Raw genomic sequence first — 16,154 nt, 5'->3', positions numbered from 1 at the left:
GGTGATGAAGATGAAAAGCCAAGCAGAAGGAATACTGAGTTAAATTAGGTGGTTTAACTGGTTCCGAGGACGTGCTGTGCTAAAAGCCTACTTCCAGAAGTATGCTAATTTTTCTAAATTATGTTACTGAATATAATCACAAGAGCTATTTTAAGGGAAAGGAGCTATGTTGTTAGGCACCATGTACTTTGCTTTACAGATTTACTTCCCCATTTCCCAGGTAAGACTCTCAGTATATGTAAAATCTTGCTATATAACTACAGAGATTTGGGATGTTGTAAAAAAAAAAAAAAAATGAACCAGATGTCTCATCAAACATCCAGATATAAGCCAGGTGGTGGTGGCGCATGCCTTTAATCCCAGCACACGGGAGACAGAGCCAGGCAGATCTCTGTGAGTTCGAGGCCAGCCTGGTTTACAGAGCAAGATCCAGGGAAGGCGCAAAGCTACACAGAGAAACCCTGTCTCGAAAAACAAACAAACAAAACAAACAAACAAACAAACAAAAAACAACAAGATATCCAGATATCCTTAGTAACTGTGAGTACAAGTTACCTTTACTATTGCAACCATTTTCACATTAAATCACATTTTTAAGTGCTTCATATGTCCATATTCTCTTCACTCTTATCAAAATCATAGTTAATTACATCTTGGTATTCCTCTTCTCCATATACTTTAATCTATAAGCTCTGTACATACGAAAATCTCTATTGCCTTCTCTGTAAAGCTCTAGTATTTGGTATATATTCTACCAAATTGTTGAAATCCAACAAGATGGATGAATGAATGAATAAACATAGTAGATCAATTGTCAAAATGATGTTCAAAGTGAAAGTAATTATGTAGACATTGAGCATTGCGTTTTGTTACAAAAAAAATGATTCAGCAAATTCTTGCAGGTTCAGTGTACCATCATCACTACTAGATCCTAAATTCCTAAGTAATTAAATGACACCACTGCTTTCCCTGTCTCTCAGATTTGAATATTTGTAGTCCTCTAGACTTTTCTCTTAAAGGCCAAGTTGAGTAACTTGCCAAGACACATAAGTTCTATATACTCTTCAATAAAAATTTCTATAGAATATTGCCCATTAGGCTTTCAATATGCAGAAAAAACAAAGAATAATTGAAATAATGTCTTTAGTTTTCAAGTTCACATTGTAAATATACCATCTTCTCAACATTATGCATTGTTACATTTTTTATATGTCCAGTGTTAGATCTGACAGGAATTTCCAGTATTAGATCAAATGTTAGATTTGTAAGAAATTATCAAATAAATTTTTTGCTATTTATCTATCAAAGTGAAAGCATCTGTTGCAGAAAACTCATTTTTAGAGTCACAGAAAATATATAATATACTATTTAATCCCTCATTGCAACTAAAACAAAAAGTCATGCATAATTAATTGGTAAACATTTGTTGACTAACTTGATTTGTATATTACTTAACAGTACTGTTAGCTTTGTACTTCTGCTTCATAGCTTAGCTCAATCAGGCCTTCAGAAGTTCCAGGCTTTGTATGTGACGAATTTTTCTTCATTATTCTGTTATTTTTGTTGTTTCAACTTTTATCCTTAAATTTATGTTCTCAATTGTCAGCTAATTCTTTTTTGTTATATCTTTTTCTTGGTGTTTTGGAGTATTTTTTTTGAGTGCCAAAGGATTGGATTTTTATGAAAGCCTGCTGACTTGTGGTCTCCCAAAGATTGTATTGCTAGACCTCGACCTCCTTTCCTAGCAGAAATTCTTTGCCAGTTCCTTTTGTAAATGTTCTGAATTTTAGTATGTATAAGTCTATTCAGAATTTGGAGAGGAGGTTTATTTACAGCACCTTTATTAGTTCAAAAATATTTATTTATCACTTACCTTGCCATTTAGGAGTATTTGGATGGTTAAATAAACATTTAATTTAAATAACACAGAATAATCATTCACTACCTGGTGGCTTTTAACATCTTTATCACTGTCATCTTTACAGACATAGCCAGGAAACAGAAACCAGGGGTTAAGAAGATACCACAGTGGTAAAATGTGCATAGCACGTATAAGGACAAGGATTCTATTCCTAGCATCTCACTGAGAGAGGGAGGGAAAAAGAAGGGCATAGAGGAAATATATACGTGTGTGTGTGTGTGTGTGTGTGTGTGTGTGTGTGTGTGTGTGTGTGTGTGTGTGTGTAGGGGGCAGGAAGTGGCTGAAAGGAAGCCGAGTAAGGGAAGAGAACAAGTTGAGGAGATTTCTGCTTAGAGAAGCATCTGTTTACATGGACAGTTATGGCTATATTGTCACTACAAGCCACAACTAGATGGAATGGTTATCTTTAAAACCGCATAAAGTATTCCTATGTATTTAACTGAAATATTATCAACTTAGTGGGATCCATACGTTAGTATTAGAAGCAATTGTTGACCTATATGTGTTATATGTTATATGTGATAACTAAGTTATATGTAATAACTATACCATAGTAAGTAATATCAAAAACTATCATTTGAATTACTCACAAAGTATCCATCAAAGCCCCAGGCACTATAAATTTACCCTCACTCTTGCTAACTTTGTGATAACAGTAACTGTCCTGATAACGTATTCATAGAATTATTCAAGTTCATTCACATCCCCGTGTTTCCATGTATTTTACAAAATTATGGCACTATAAATGTATCATTGTAATTGTTTCTCCATGCCCTGGAGGCACATATTTGTCACTACAAATGTTAATCTTCAGGTGGTTAACAAAAACTAAGGACACATGAAAATGCCACATAGAAAGTTACTATGTTTTATAAACTAAAAAGAAAACTATTTCACAACTGAACGAAAATAAAATAAAGCAAAGAGCACTTGAAACAGAGATACTCCCAATGTGCATATAGCACTGCTCCTCAGAAGCCATAGGCTTATAAACAAGAACCTTGGTACCAAGTACAGGACATCTACCCATGAGTCATTGAATTGATTGTTCTCAGGAACCTCCAAAAGAATAGAGGCTGTTGCAGTTACCTTTAGTTTTTCCACCACGACTAGATAGTAAGATTCTATTGCTATAGACATTGTGGACTTATGTTACAGGAAACAGAGAAGTCAAAACAGAACTGAGCCAGAAACTCCTGCCCTGCTCTCTAGAGTTCATAGCATTGGAAGGTGCTATGCGGGCAGGAGGAGATTAAACTCGTCCACAGTGTCACTAAGCTGTAGATCATGTGAGCTACAATACCAAAACAACAGGCAAGATAAACCCACTGACTGGTTCAATAGTGACACAACTATTTTGGGGATGACCAGCAATTTTGTAATCATATTTGAGGCCCACTTCACAGGAGGGAATATGCACCTGGTACAATAAATCTGGTCAAAAGGCTATGGCTGGAGAAGGTATAAGCTCATGTGGGTAACATAACAACCGTTGCTTCCTTAAATGGACATGTCAGACTACCTTCTAAATATTTGTGTTTATATACACAGGATAATATAGTTCACAGCCTGGGGTAGAAAAGCTCATCTACAGAAAGGGTGATAGTTAATGCAAATTATCATATCTAGTCAAAAGGCTAAGAATAAGTTACTTGATGAGTTCTCATTCTTCAACTATATCACTCTCCACCTTGTAAGGCATAGACAACAATACAAAGGAGCAGGTAGAAAGAATTTAAGAGCCCAAGAATGGGGAAGTGTAACATGAAATGTTGTCGTCTAAATATGACATTACTTTTACAACCATGAACGCACAGCAGCTTTGGATACCTACGCAAGATTGGCCCTCTGACATTTCATCATGAATGGAGAGGGTGCTCATCAGGCCCCACCCCTTCCTGAGGAGCAAATTACTGTTAAGACTTGCTGGAGAAAAAGAAGTCACTTTCTCTAACAGAGAACTAGAGTAAAGGAAGGAACACAAAGGGGAAGGAAGGGGATATCTGAAAGTAACAAGTGTGGATATAATCACAGTAGATTATAAATATGAATGAAAATAAAAATAAAGGAAAATATGCCATGAGACCTATTACTCTTTACAGTAAATATAAAAATTACTAAAAATAAAAAATAATATAAAATCAAAGAAACTTCTCTTGTCATAGTCTCTAAGGAGTTTGATTTTTCTTTTGTCTGTGTGCTTATGTGTGTGTGTGTGTGTGTGTATGTGTGTGTGAAAATGCTGATTCTTATGTCTGTGTTTGAGGGAGAGAACAAGAGAGTGTGCATGTGTTTGTGAGACAGAGAAAGAGGATGTGGAGAAAAGAAAAAGAAAAGAAAGAGAGAGAGGGCACGAGGGATGGTGTCTAAGAGTCTGCAAATGCTGGGAAAAGTACACTATTACTGAGCTATGTTCAACAATGATTTTATATTTTATTTTGAGACAACACCTTGCCAAGTTGTCCAGATTTGCCTTGACCTCATCTTGATACCCATCTTTACCAAGCTATTAATTTATGGTTGTCTTGTGTCAATTTTCCAAGTAGATAGAATTACAACCTTGCACCACCAGGTAAAGTAGACTTTTACTTTTGATTACATTGTGTAGATGCTTAATAAGCAAATGAAACAATCTAAAAATATCTGGAGACTACACACACACACACACACACACACACACATATATATATATAAAATAAAGATTTATTTCTGAATGTCCTTTCAGAATTATATGATAGCAACTGAATAATCACATACTTATCTCCCATTCAACAAAACACTTGAACTAAATCAGAGCATTAAAATAATAACACAATTTCTCATTCAGTGGGTTTTCAAGTTACTCCTTATAGATGTCTGGAAAAGAAAGAACAGCAATAGGAAAAATAAGTTTGGAAAAGTATGAGGATGAAGATGAGAAGGCTGGGATGAGTGAGAAACTAATCAAAGAAAGAGAAGTTGACAAGGGAGGAGGTGAAGGTGAGTAGATTATTAAGTTAGTAAAATTCAACTCTCTGTACTTACTAACTCATTAATGCCTATTTCTATCTATATTCAATCTATCTATCCACCCAATACTAAATTTCCTGTTAATATACAGGATAGCATACACATTATAGTGATGACCCCTCCTTAAAAAAATCAAATGTTTATAAATAGTATACAGTGAAGAACTTGAAAAACTTATGAGAGACTTAGGATGCATCTCTGAAGTTGTGATAATTCATATAAGCTGTAGGAATCAACAGTGGATTTTGAAACACAGCACTTGAGTTAAACCTTAAAGGATTAGATTTATACTGGGAGCTACTAAAGGGATATAGAGACCACTTCTAAGCAGACAGTGTTATGAATCATTGGTACAGAAACATACAAAGAGACTGTATTCAGCAAAGGGGATGATTAAAATTTTATAATGATGGCTGGAAAGATTGCTAAATGATTGTTCTTGTAGACAACCTGTGTTCGGTTCTCAATAGCTGCACGTGGTCTCACAACCATCCACTACTCCAGTTTTAGGTGCTCTGATGCCATCTTCTGATCTCCACAGGTACCAGGTGCACGTATATACATGTGCATATGTACATGCACAAAATATTCATACACATGAAATAAATAAATCTAAAACTTAAAAAAACTGGACATGGGTGCTAACATTTTAAATTGCAATATGTGGAAGGCTGAGGCAAGAGGACTGCTATGATTCAGAAGCCAGTCTAGGCTACAAAATGATAGTCTATCTCAAATGAAGTTAAGGCGGGTAAATCACTTTGGGAGAATTGCGGTAGTTTCCAAACACTAAAACCTTTTCTTTTTATTGAAAATTTGAGGGTAATTACAGTTGCTGCTCTTTGGAGAGGGTCTAGATTGTCAAATACAGATTGAAAAGACAAACTATGTCTGTTTGTTTTCTATTGTTACATAGCAAATTAACACAAAATTATTAGCTTAAAGCAGCACACATTTATTCCCTCACAGTTTCCAAAGATGCCTTGGCTGAGTTCTCTGATCAAGGTTTCACTAAGATTGAGATCAGTGTGTGCTCTGGTGCTGTGAGCCTTTCAAATTTATTCAGATTAAGGTAGAATTTAATGGTATTAGAAATGAGATCTGCCTTTTCTTGCTGGTTGTCAAACAAGGCCACTCTCAGATCCTAGAAGACAACCATTATCTTTACCCCAGTTTTAAATGTACAGTATAAACTTTGTGTTTATTTCACTTGTTGATTCTCTGATTTCTTCTTTTATGACCGGTAGATACAGATTTAAATTCTCAACTAGTTGCTATAAACTTCACAGATATTTCCTATATCTCAAAGTTACCTAGCTTTCATTTTTTTAATGCATTTATCACTCACATTTAAGGCACATCTATAAAGTTAAATCGTTACTACAATGAGACAAATTCACAAATGCATCGTCTGAGAGGTATCCTTTCCACTTGTCACTTATACTTAGTAAGAAAGATCAGAGGCTTTAATTACATCTAAAAATATTTCCATAAAACTACCGAGTTCATGTATGTTTATACACTAAGGGCCAGAAATTTGGGAAGCATTTGAAAATTCTGCTTACTGTAGTACTCTTTGTATATTTATACACTAAGGGCTAGAAATCTAGGGAAGCATTTGAGAATTCTGCCTACTGTAGCACTCTTACATACATTTGATTTTGCCCAGTTAAATTGATCAATCCAGTTTGCACACACATATACATACACCCATACACCCATGCACACTAAAATATTCATATATTGCAAGTATTTCAGATATAGTTGTAATAATAATAGAATGTAAGTAATTGTTAAAATTACAGTTTCTATTATGTTTAAAATAGGTATGAAGTATATTTTGAACATCTAAAATGAAGTTATTCACAATTTCCAGCCTTTTCAAATTAATCACACTGTGTTAAGCAACATCTTCTTTGAAAGACTGAAAATAACAATATATGTAATGCAGACTAGAACAAGATTTGTCTTGACTTGAAAATCAAATATCACATAATACAGAACAGCTAAATTGTATGAGGTCATTCTTGAGCTTGTCAGACTTGAAAAAATGTGATGGTCCTCAATAATAAGTATGGATGAGTATCATAAAAATGGGTGATTACACAAAAACAATAACTATAAGCACTTCCAATTTGTTCCTTCCAAAGCAATGCATAACCGTTTTCCATTCTATGTATTTATGGCATCATTTGTATTCATATTTATGTTTTAAATAATGTTCATTTCTTATAAAAATCGGTTGTTCTATATATTTATTTTCTTCTGAGTGGAAAACTAAGTCAGAAGCATATGTAAAGAGGTAAACCAAATCTCTGTGCCGAAAAGAAAAGAAAATGAGTGGCAGCATATGTTCCTCAGGGAGTACACTCGTGTTTCGAAGATACTTTCTAGTCACCACTCATTCTTAATTTACTGATGAAAGGTTGATTTAAAACATTCGTTTCATTTACAACACTGACTGTATATGTAATTACCGTCTAAACCACTTACCTATGAGCAGCAAAAATAGCCACAATCATCAGTCTGTGTTTTTCTTTGCTATAGACCTTTGATTGTTGTGTCGTCTCCTTTCCTAGTGTACTGAGAACAGATCGTGAACTCAATTTCTATTTAAGCTGACCTGACCCTTATCTTTCACAATAATTGGAAGAAGCCATTTTCTTTCATTTCAATGAGTTTGATGATCAGCAAGAGAGCCTCAGGGCATCTGCCCCTTCTAACCTGCTGTTCAGGGTTTAATACATCAGTAACTGCATGCACTCAGGCAAACTAATCAGTGACAAGAATGTCCTGAGGAAATACTGGTCTTTTTTTCTTGAGATTTGAAGATCTGAGAAACATCATGATCCTTAGTAGGTGATTTTGATCAGAGGTGCATCATTTCACCATAAAACCCTGCCTGTGAGAAGGTGCCCACTTGTCTAAGATCACTTGTCTTCTCCACAACCAGTCCCTGGGTCAGCCCCAAGGCAGGAAGGAACTTTAGAGACAGAACCTCCACCATTATTTGATCAAGTAGCTTATAATAAACTTATTTGTCTCCCACCACCCAAAAAAAATAAATTGTTACAATGTCCTGAGCCAGGTAAATTGACATCAGTAATAAAAAGTAACAATTAGGTATGTGGTAGTAAGTTACATATGTTTTACATGTATTTACATACCATCAAATAAATTTCAATATCAATTTGAAAATTGTAGGTACTTATGCTGATATATATCTTTACCGTAATAATAAAATACTAAAAATGTGAAGTGATTATTTAAACCCAACATAACAATGTAATGGTGCATTAAGCAGAAAGAAATATTTGTTCAGCTTAATATTTTTAAAAATGCCTATAATTGTTTCTGTGAATATTGATGCTGAGGTTCTGCATTCAGTGTTAAAAATACATCGTTTTGTATTCTTTTAACTTTTTGGCATTCTTATATTAATGGGACCATAAACATTGTATATAAATCAAAAGCATACACATACACACAAAAAAATAATAAAACACCAAATTTGGGTTTGAAAATAATTCTCTAGGTTTAAGTTATTGAGAATATTCATTATATAAAAACAAATAAGTCTTTGGATAAATCACTTAATCTGAGCTTCATATGAACATCTATCTTGTCTATTTGGCAGAAGGAAAGACTGAAAAACAACATGTACATAAAATTGCCTATAAGCATTTACAAGCTTCAAAGATGTATCATTGCCAAGAGACATACATCAAATCTGTTTTTCTTAATTCAAAAATGCAATTGGCTATGATTCAACGATTAATGGAAATGAATATGCTGTGTTTAGCTATATTTGAATTGAGGAGTATGAGCCAAATGGGAACCACAGGCATGCAAAAATACATAGAAAAAGTTAAAGGAGCATATTTAACACAGTTAATCATCATTTCCCAGAAGTTAGAGAAGATATATGACTAAAAAAGCTATATCTTAATTTTTTTCTGATTTTAATGCTTTGTTATAACAATAGTTTTCTCATTCCTCTTCATTTACTTCATGAAAAAATTCATATTCATAGTTCAAGATTAACTGTTGCCTCAGGAACTTTAATATGTCAATGATGAATGGTCCTGCAGGTCACTTCACCAGTTCTATAAGAATTTCTGAAAATATTCACTTCTGAAGTAGTTATAAAAATTCTACACACAATTCCACCTCTTGAATTCTTCAACATTAAATTTACATAGCAAAATACTAATTAAAGATAGAAAAGGAACATGATGTTGGGTGAGTAGGGAAATGGGGAGGATCTGGGAAGAATTGGAGGAGAGAAATAATGATCAAAATGTATTATATGAAAAAAATTTAATTACAAAAAGAAATAAAACTATAAAAATATACTGATTTATGAAAAACATTTATAAAAGCATCTATTTTATTTCTAAGTTAGTGAAATTTGGGCTTATATACTATTATATTTAATATAGATTTATCCATTGAATTGCTTAAATGTTTAGATACATTTTGAGGAAAAACAAATTTTATCTGTTATACAAAGTGCTGATTTGTTAGATATTTAATTCAGTCTCAACAGCTTATTCTACATTTTACAAATTTATTTGTTACAGCCCACAAAACTGACATTGAAAATTGCAAGGCTTTTTCATAAAATTCAAATGAGGGTAATGATGCTCCCCTCACTTCATATTATACCACATAAGTAGCAGACAAGGAGATTACAATAAACATCCTAAACCAAGTCTGGTATGAATAAGTTATCTGCAAGTGTTTATGAATTAGGAATCTATATTTAAAGCACTGTGATTATATGTTGTAAATAGAAACATTTCAAGTGTATGCTTAATGATTTCTATAAAATGGAAAAACTATGTTAAATATTAATACTTTTTTATTTTTCATCATTTACATATTTTACTCATTTATCATCTTGTATTTTTAGAACACTGTAAAATTTATATTGTCCTGAATGTGCTGTGTCAGAAAAACATAGGCAAACACATTTGGGCTTTACACAGTTTCAAAATTTACTGAATAACAATCAGTTCACAAAGTACAGCAGTTTTAATGACAACAATTTGTCAGACACTCATACTTTCCTTAATAATCCTGACTGAGATAAATACAAATTATTTTATTTAAATTTTATTTACCAGTATTAACTCCTTGAGCACACATCGCGCGTGCGCGCACGCGCGTGTGTGTGTGTGTGTGTGTGTGTGTGTGTGTGTGTGTGTGCCACAGAGGCCACAGAACAGTTCTAGAGGTTTGGGGAGCCTGAGAAGCAAAGACAATGATAGAAATGCATATCTGTGAAATGAGACAACCTACCACATGGGGGCCTCTTAAGAGAAATAATTTTCTTCTTGCTGGTCCTCAACTTGCCCACAGAATAGTCAGATGACAGGTCTGTGGGACCATCACCATTGTAGCACTAGTTACATACATCTTTATGGGGTTCAGGTGAGAGAATTATACCTTTCCTTGGCTCAATGGGTCCAATTAGTTCTCAGATCTGGTTTATCTGACACGATTTTAATACATACATATGACCCAATATGTCATTTCATCCTAATAAATTTATACAGTGGCGCTCTCTCCACTTCAAGAAATCAGTCATTTATTACCCTGTGCTTCGTTGATGGTGCCAGATAGTGTCATCCATATGTCCACCTATGTATGTTCTGAGTCATTTTCCATCCACAAAATGAAATCAAAAGCTCCTTGTAATATGGAAACTGTGGTGGCAAGGCCCAATCTGAAATGCCACTGTTTTTTATGTAGTAACTTAGGTCAGAGTGATCTAAACATATATCATCAACTAGTTATTGTTTTCTTTTCTTTATTTATTTATCCCTACCCATGCCAAGAACATTTGTCTAAGGTGCACCAGAAAATCTCCACAGTATCATTGGTACTGTCTGAGAGATACACACAGTCATCCTAACTGCTAATATGATGCTGAAGCATATTTAGATTGAAGGTTAATGCAGCCTCAAGTATATTTCTACATTTCACATTTACTTTGGTGGTCTTGCAGTATTCTAAACTATAAAATATGAAATCTGACTTATATAACAAAAACAAGCCACATATTTTTCAAGGATCTAAGTACTGCTTCAAGAGGTAGCAAGTTCTTCATTGCTATAAATATTTCAATAGACTATACATAATATCACTTATGTAAATGATTAATTTGTTATGCTATGTAAGATTAATTTACATAAATGAAAATAATCATAAATATTATGTAACTTATAAATGCATGTATTTACAGGCATATGCTTATATATATACTATCCTATGTTATACCCAGTTTTCCTCAGAACTTCTTACCTATAAATACAAATAATGAGAGGGTAGACATTTATACATCAAAATATGGGTATAAAGTTTGATCCTGCCTAGGTAACCAAACCAAGACGAGGCCTTTGTGTGCAAATATGACTTGAAAGGTAAAGAATAAAGTTAGTCTCTCTTGAGGAAAGTCCTAGAAAATTCAAGAACTATAAACAGACATTTGGTCAATCATGTGGAGACAGAACAAAGCCTATAAACAAGGGAAAAGGAGAGATAAAAGTTAACAAATCCTGGCAGTATTTGTGTCTGTTTTTCCCTTAAGCCCAGTTGGATTCCTGTTTTTGAGTCTCATGAAATTCCTCACTATCATGTGTTTCCCTAATTTCTTATTACTGTTTTATTTCTATGCCTTTTACTTGAAATCCAGTGATTAAATAAATATCAGTGACAATACAGAAAGTCTTTAGATGTAGAAGAAAAGCAGAAGTTAAGTTCTATAAACTATGATTCTTTGGCTATAAATTTCCCATACAGTATCTTTTTTACAAGCAAGTATTTAAGTGCTTATTTTAATTTGTCACACGAGAGTATTATTTTTTTATAAATGAGAATGAATAATGAATTTCTAAAACTATCTACAATTAACATTGATTGATCAGCAGATGTGGGATATGGTGAACTAATGGGTGTCAGAGAGGATAGGATGGTTGGTTGTACACCTACGTCTAGCACTATCAGCTATGTGAAGATGAATTGTAAAGTGACTTAGATGTAGCATCATGTAAGCTTAGATAACAAGACAAAACAATTTGTGGAGGCAAATTATTTTGAATTCAAAATCAACATATGAGTTAGGACTACAGATATCAAGTGAAGCTTTTTTAAAGTAAGATCTAGAGAATAGTTGGAGGTCTCAAGACTCAGAAGAGAAAATCAGAGAATGTGTGGTTAAGGTTTATGGGCAATGGTTCAAAACAAGTAGATCCACTCCAAGGAGCAGAGTCTTTATTGTCAATATTGGGATGATAGAAAAATTCTAGGAATCAAACAGAAAAGGGATGATGAACCAGGAGTCTGGAGACAGCAGTCTTCAGACCAGAAGAAGCAGATAGTTTTCCACTCAAAAAGACAATGATTGAGCAGAGTCATTAGTTCAAAGTGTCACCCATGTTGTCAGTTGTGTGTGTTTTACATACATATAATATATACTTTACTTGCCTGAAAGTGGTCTGCAATTTGCTGGGAAAATTAGTTTGATATGACCATATATATTTTTCTTTACCACTTTGGCCTTACATGGTGGCCCCCTGGAACTTATTGTACAGAATACATTTGGCTAAAAATATTGGACAGAAGAATAAGTGTGTGCCTTCAATATCTGTCTTTTTAAAAAAGAAAAGCTAAAGATACATCATGGATTGTACAGGAACTACACAGCAATAAAGTGAACCAACTTGATGATTTTGCAGGTACTTTTCAAAGTTTTCAAGACAGAGGCCTCTGAGGATTCATTTGTTCTACAGACTTTCTCTTTAGGCATGTACACTTCTGACATAACTGTGAGAGGGAGATTCAGAGGGAAATAGACAGAGTTTGTTTTGGATTTCCAAACACTTTTTCAAATGCATGTGCCTTAGTTTTCATAAACACTTAAATATGAACAAACCCTTCTTCCTACTTAAGATACAATTAACTTTAGTTTACTCATATTCAGTGGATTTAAAATTGAAAAGCTTAATTAATATCTTTTCATCTTTAAAACTAGTCAAGAACCAAATGTTCTGCTGTTGTTTTATAGGTAATTAAATAAGATGAGATTTCTTTTCTCCATGTTTGGCTTCTAAATGAAAACAGGGCAAAAATATCAATATACAGTAACAACAATAGTTCAAACGAAACCAAAAGTAGTTCTATGAGTATGGACAGAAACACTCTGGGGAGACAAGAACTAAGGATCCATGTTCAGTGATTTTCCATGTTGTAATGAATGTTTATTTCAATGAAAATTACTGCTTCTTGAGGAGATCATGCCTTTTTTTTTCAATTGAGGGATTTTAAGACTACATGCAGAAAGAGAGTACTATATAGGTTATTGGTTAAAAGCATTGATTCAAAAACTAGATCCCAGCGGTGAGTCTGTTTCACCTCTATAAAGTGAAAAATGACAGATGGTGTATATTACAGATGGGATTGGATTGAAAAGAAATCAGCACAAGAGGCGAAAGTCTGTTATGAAAATAGAAAAAGGATATAAAAGATGACGGGGCACAATAGGTTTAAAGCACCATGTCACAGAGCAGACTTTAGGGTTTGGTTAACTACCAGTGTGACTTTAAGAATGCCCCAATGGAATCAAAACTAGTAAGACAACTGTCTCCCACGCTCCCTCCCCTCCTCCCTCCCTTCCTTCTCACCTTTTCTAAACTTTCTTCTTCCAAACAGAGTAAGCAACAAAGATTTCTAGCTCAAGGGAAAAAAAAACAACAGTAAATGGTTTCTTTTACTTATGATGTATGTAAATTGGGCTGAGGAGGTATCTCAGTGGGAAAGACATTACCTTGCAAGCATGAGAACCTGAGTTCAGATTTCTAACACCAAATAAAAGGATAACAGAGGTCACATACTAGTGCAATCATAGAGATGGGGAAGCAAAGACAGGATGATATCTGGGACTCTGGCCATATAGTCTAGCCAATGCCAATCTGTGAGTTCCAGGTTCAGGAAGAGTGCCCATCTGAAAGGATAAAGTGTGGACAAATGATTGGGAAGACTCTCAATCTCAACCTACAAACTATTGCCTCCAAACCATCATACAAAGGAATACACACCTGAACACACACATAAACCACATGTGCACACAGTTAGTTTGTATTAATTTGCATGTGTAGGGAGGGGTTTCCTTCTCTAATTGCACATGTGGAAGTCAGAGAACAAGTTGAATAAGTCTGTTCTCACAATCTAGCATGGAGGATCCAAGAACTAAATTCAGGTACTCAAGTTTGGTGGCATTGCTTTTGACTTCTGAGCTGTGTTGCTGACATCACAATTAAAAAAAAAAACAGATAAATGAACAGTAATATGAAGGACAAGGCATACTGCCAAATCCAACATACTCGTGTGTTCAGCATCCCCTTATACAATAAACACTTAGTAATGGTGATTATGGCAAACATGTAAAGACAAGCTTCCAGGGATTCTGAAACACAAAGATTAAGTGTTAATATAAGAATTATCAAAAGTAGGAAAGTAAACTACCCAGGTGCTTGTGATAATGGGAGGAGGAACATATTAACTAAATCTGGGCAATAGGAAAACATGTTTAGATATATTTATTAAAATATTAGGTGAATATTTGAAGAATATAAATGCAGTTATTTCTAAGTCACAGGAGTAAAGAGAATCTTCAAGAAAAAAATAGAAAACTAAGTAAAGGCTTTTAAGGGAAAAAACTAAATAAAAATTAAATGTTTAATGTGCTACTTATTTGTTAATTTTCATAGTTTTGGGTCTGTTTTGTATTTTTTCCAACATACTGATCACTCTGAATAATGTAATTATCTTTTTTATATTCATTATACTTATAATAACCGAGTCCTGTTTTTTTATTTCTCAAACTGAAAAATCTGTGATCAGCTGCCATCCAAGGTTTTTACTCTCAGGAGCACTGAGTCTTCACAAAATACACAGGTGCATCATAAAAGTAAGAAATTGCAAATAAAATCCCTAAATGTACAGAAATTAGTAGATGACTGATATAGATTACAAAATTTGTAGACCTTAAAGTTAAGGTTATGAATACTGCAATATGCATATTACAAATCCGATATGAATCAATAAAACCTGGAGTTAATATTTTAAAATAAATTAATATGCTGATGATCATGAAATAAGACTAGTGAAATGTATTCTTCATTGTTTCATGCTTTCGACTAACAACAAAGTACATATATTATTTTATTCTGAAAACTAATTGTGGCATAGGGACAACATGTATACTTTAAAAAACAATTATTTTAAATGAAAAATACTCAGCACAAAATCTACATATTAAAAGAGGCCAAACTCATAAAAAAAGGCTGACTAAATATAGCCCGTTTGCTGGCTGCCAATAACTTGGTGTGGGAAGAGAGAATTAACTACAAAAGGACATGAAGGAACTTTTTGATATGATGAAAATGTTCTAAAAGTGTACTGTACATGCCTTATAATTCATGAAATGTAATATTCCAAGTGGGGAAAACTGGCTGGATATGAATTAGTCCTCAGCAAAGCCAACTTTAGCTGAACAGTATTTTGCTTTGCATTAGTTGCCCCACTGCAGCTTCCTTAGATGCCAAAGTATAACAGTAACATAGCTTCAAAAATTCTGGTCATTTAATTCCTTCTTCAGGTCTATGAAATCATTTTAGAACCTTCCAAGCAACCAACCAAACATAGAGACAAGAGAATAAACACTGGCTTAGAGGAAAGGCATTGCTCCAGTTCAATGACTTCACATTTTTACATCAGCTTTAGTTTCTTTCTCATCTTGGCTTTTGATCATACCTAGCCAATGTCTCCTTAACACATCATCCATTCCATTTTCTTCTCTTGTTTGGGGAGTGACAAGTTTCCATTTTTTTTAACTTTTTTCTCTTTTATTAGAAATAGATTTTTTTCTCACATGATATATCCTGATTACTGTTTCCCCTCCCTCTAACCCTCCCAGGTCTTCCTCACCTCTCTTCCCATCTGGATCTACTATCTTTATGTCTCTCATTAGAAAACAAACAGGCTTCTAGGGGATAATAATAAAATAAGACAAAATAAAATATAAGAAGATAGAAAAAAATACCACATTGGAATAGGACAAGACAAACCAACAGAGGGAAAAGAACCCAAGAGAAGGAACAATAATTCAAGATTTACTCATTAAAACATTAAACTGGAAGCCATAATATATACCCAGAGT

The 16,154-nt window shown here is 33.9% G+C and overlaps 1 protein-coding gene across 4 annotated transcripts in view; it reads right to left on the bottom strand.

Moving 5' to 3' along the window:
* LOC131898802 (melanoma-associated antigen 10-like) overlaps positions 1 to 7,521 on the bottom strand; it is a 95,562-nt gene extending 88,041 nt beyond the window's left edge. For 3 of the 4 annotated variants that reach the window (XM_059249999.1, XM_059249997.1, XM_059249998.1), the window contains exon 1: positions 7,424 to 7,521. The gene's annotated coding sequence lies outside the window, so the exon portion shown is untranslated. The remainder of the gene's footprint in view (positions 1 to 7,423) is intronic. The other variant, XM_059250000.1, reaches the window with a different exon arrangement.
* Between the last annotated feature and the right edge of the window lie 8,633 nt (positions 7,522 to 16,154).

Source organism: Peromyscus eremicus, chromosome X (assembly GCF_949786415.1).
Source record: "Peromyscus eremicus chromosome X, PerEre_H2_v1, whole genome shotgun sequence".
NCBI lineage: Eukaryota > Metazoa > Chordata > Mammalia > Rodentia > Cricetidae > Peromyscus > Peromyscus eremicus.
This window is presented reverse-complemented; position numbering and strand designations above follow the sequence as displayed.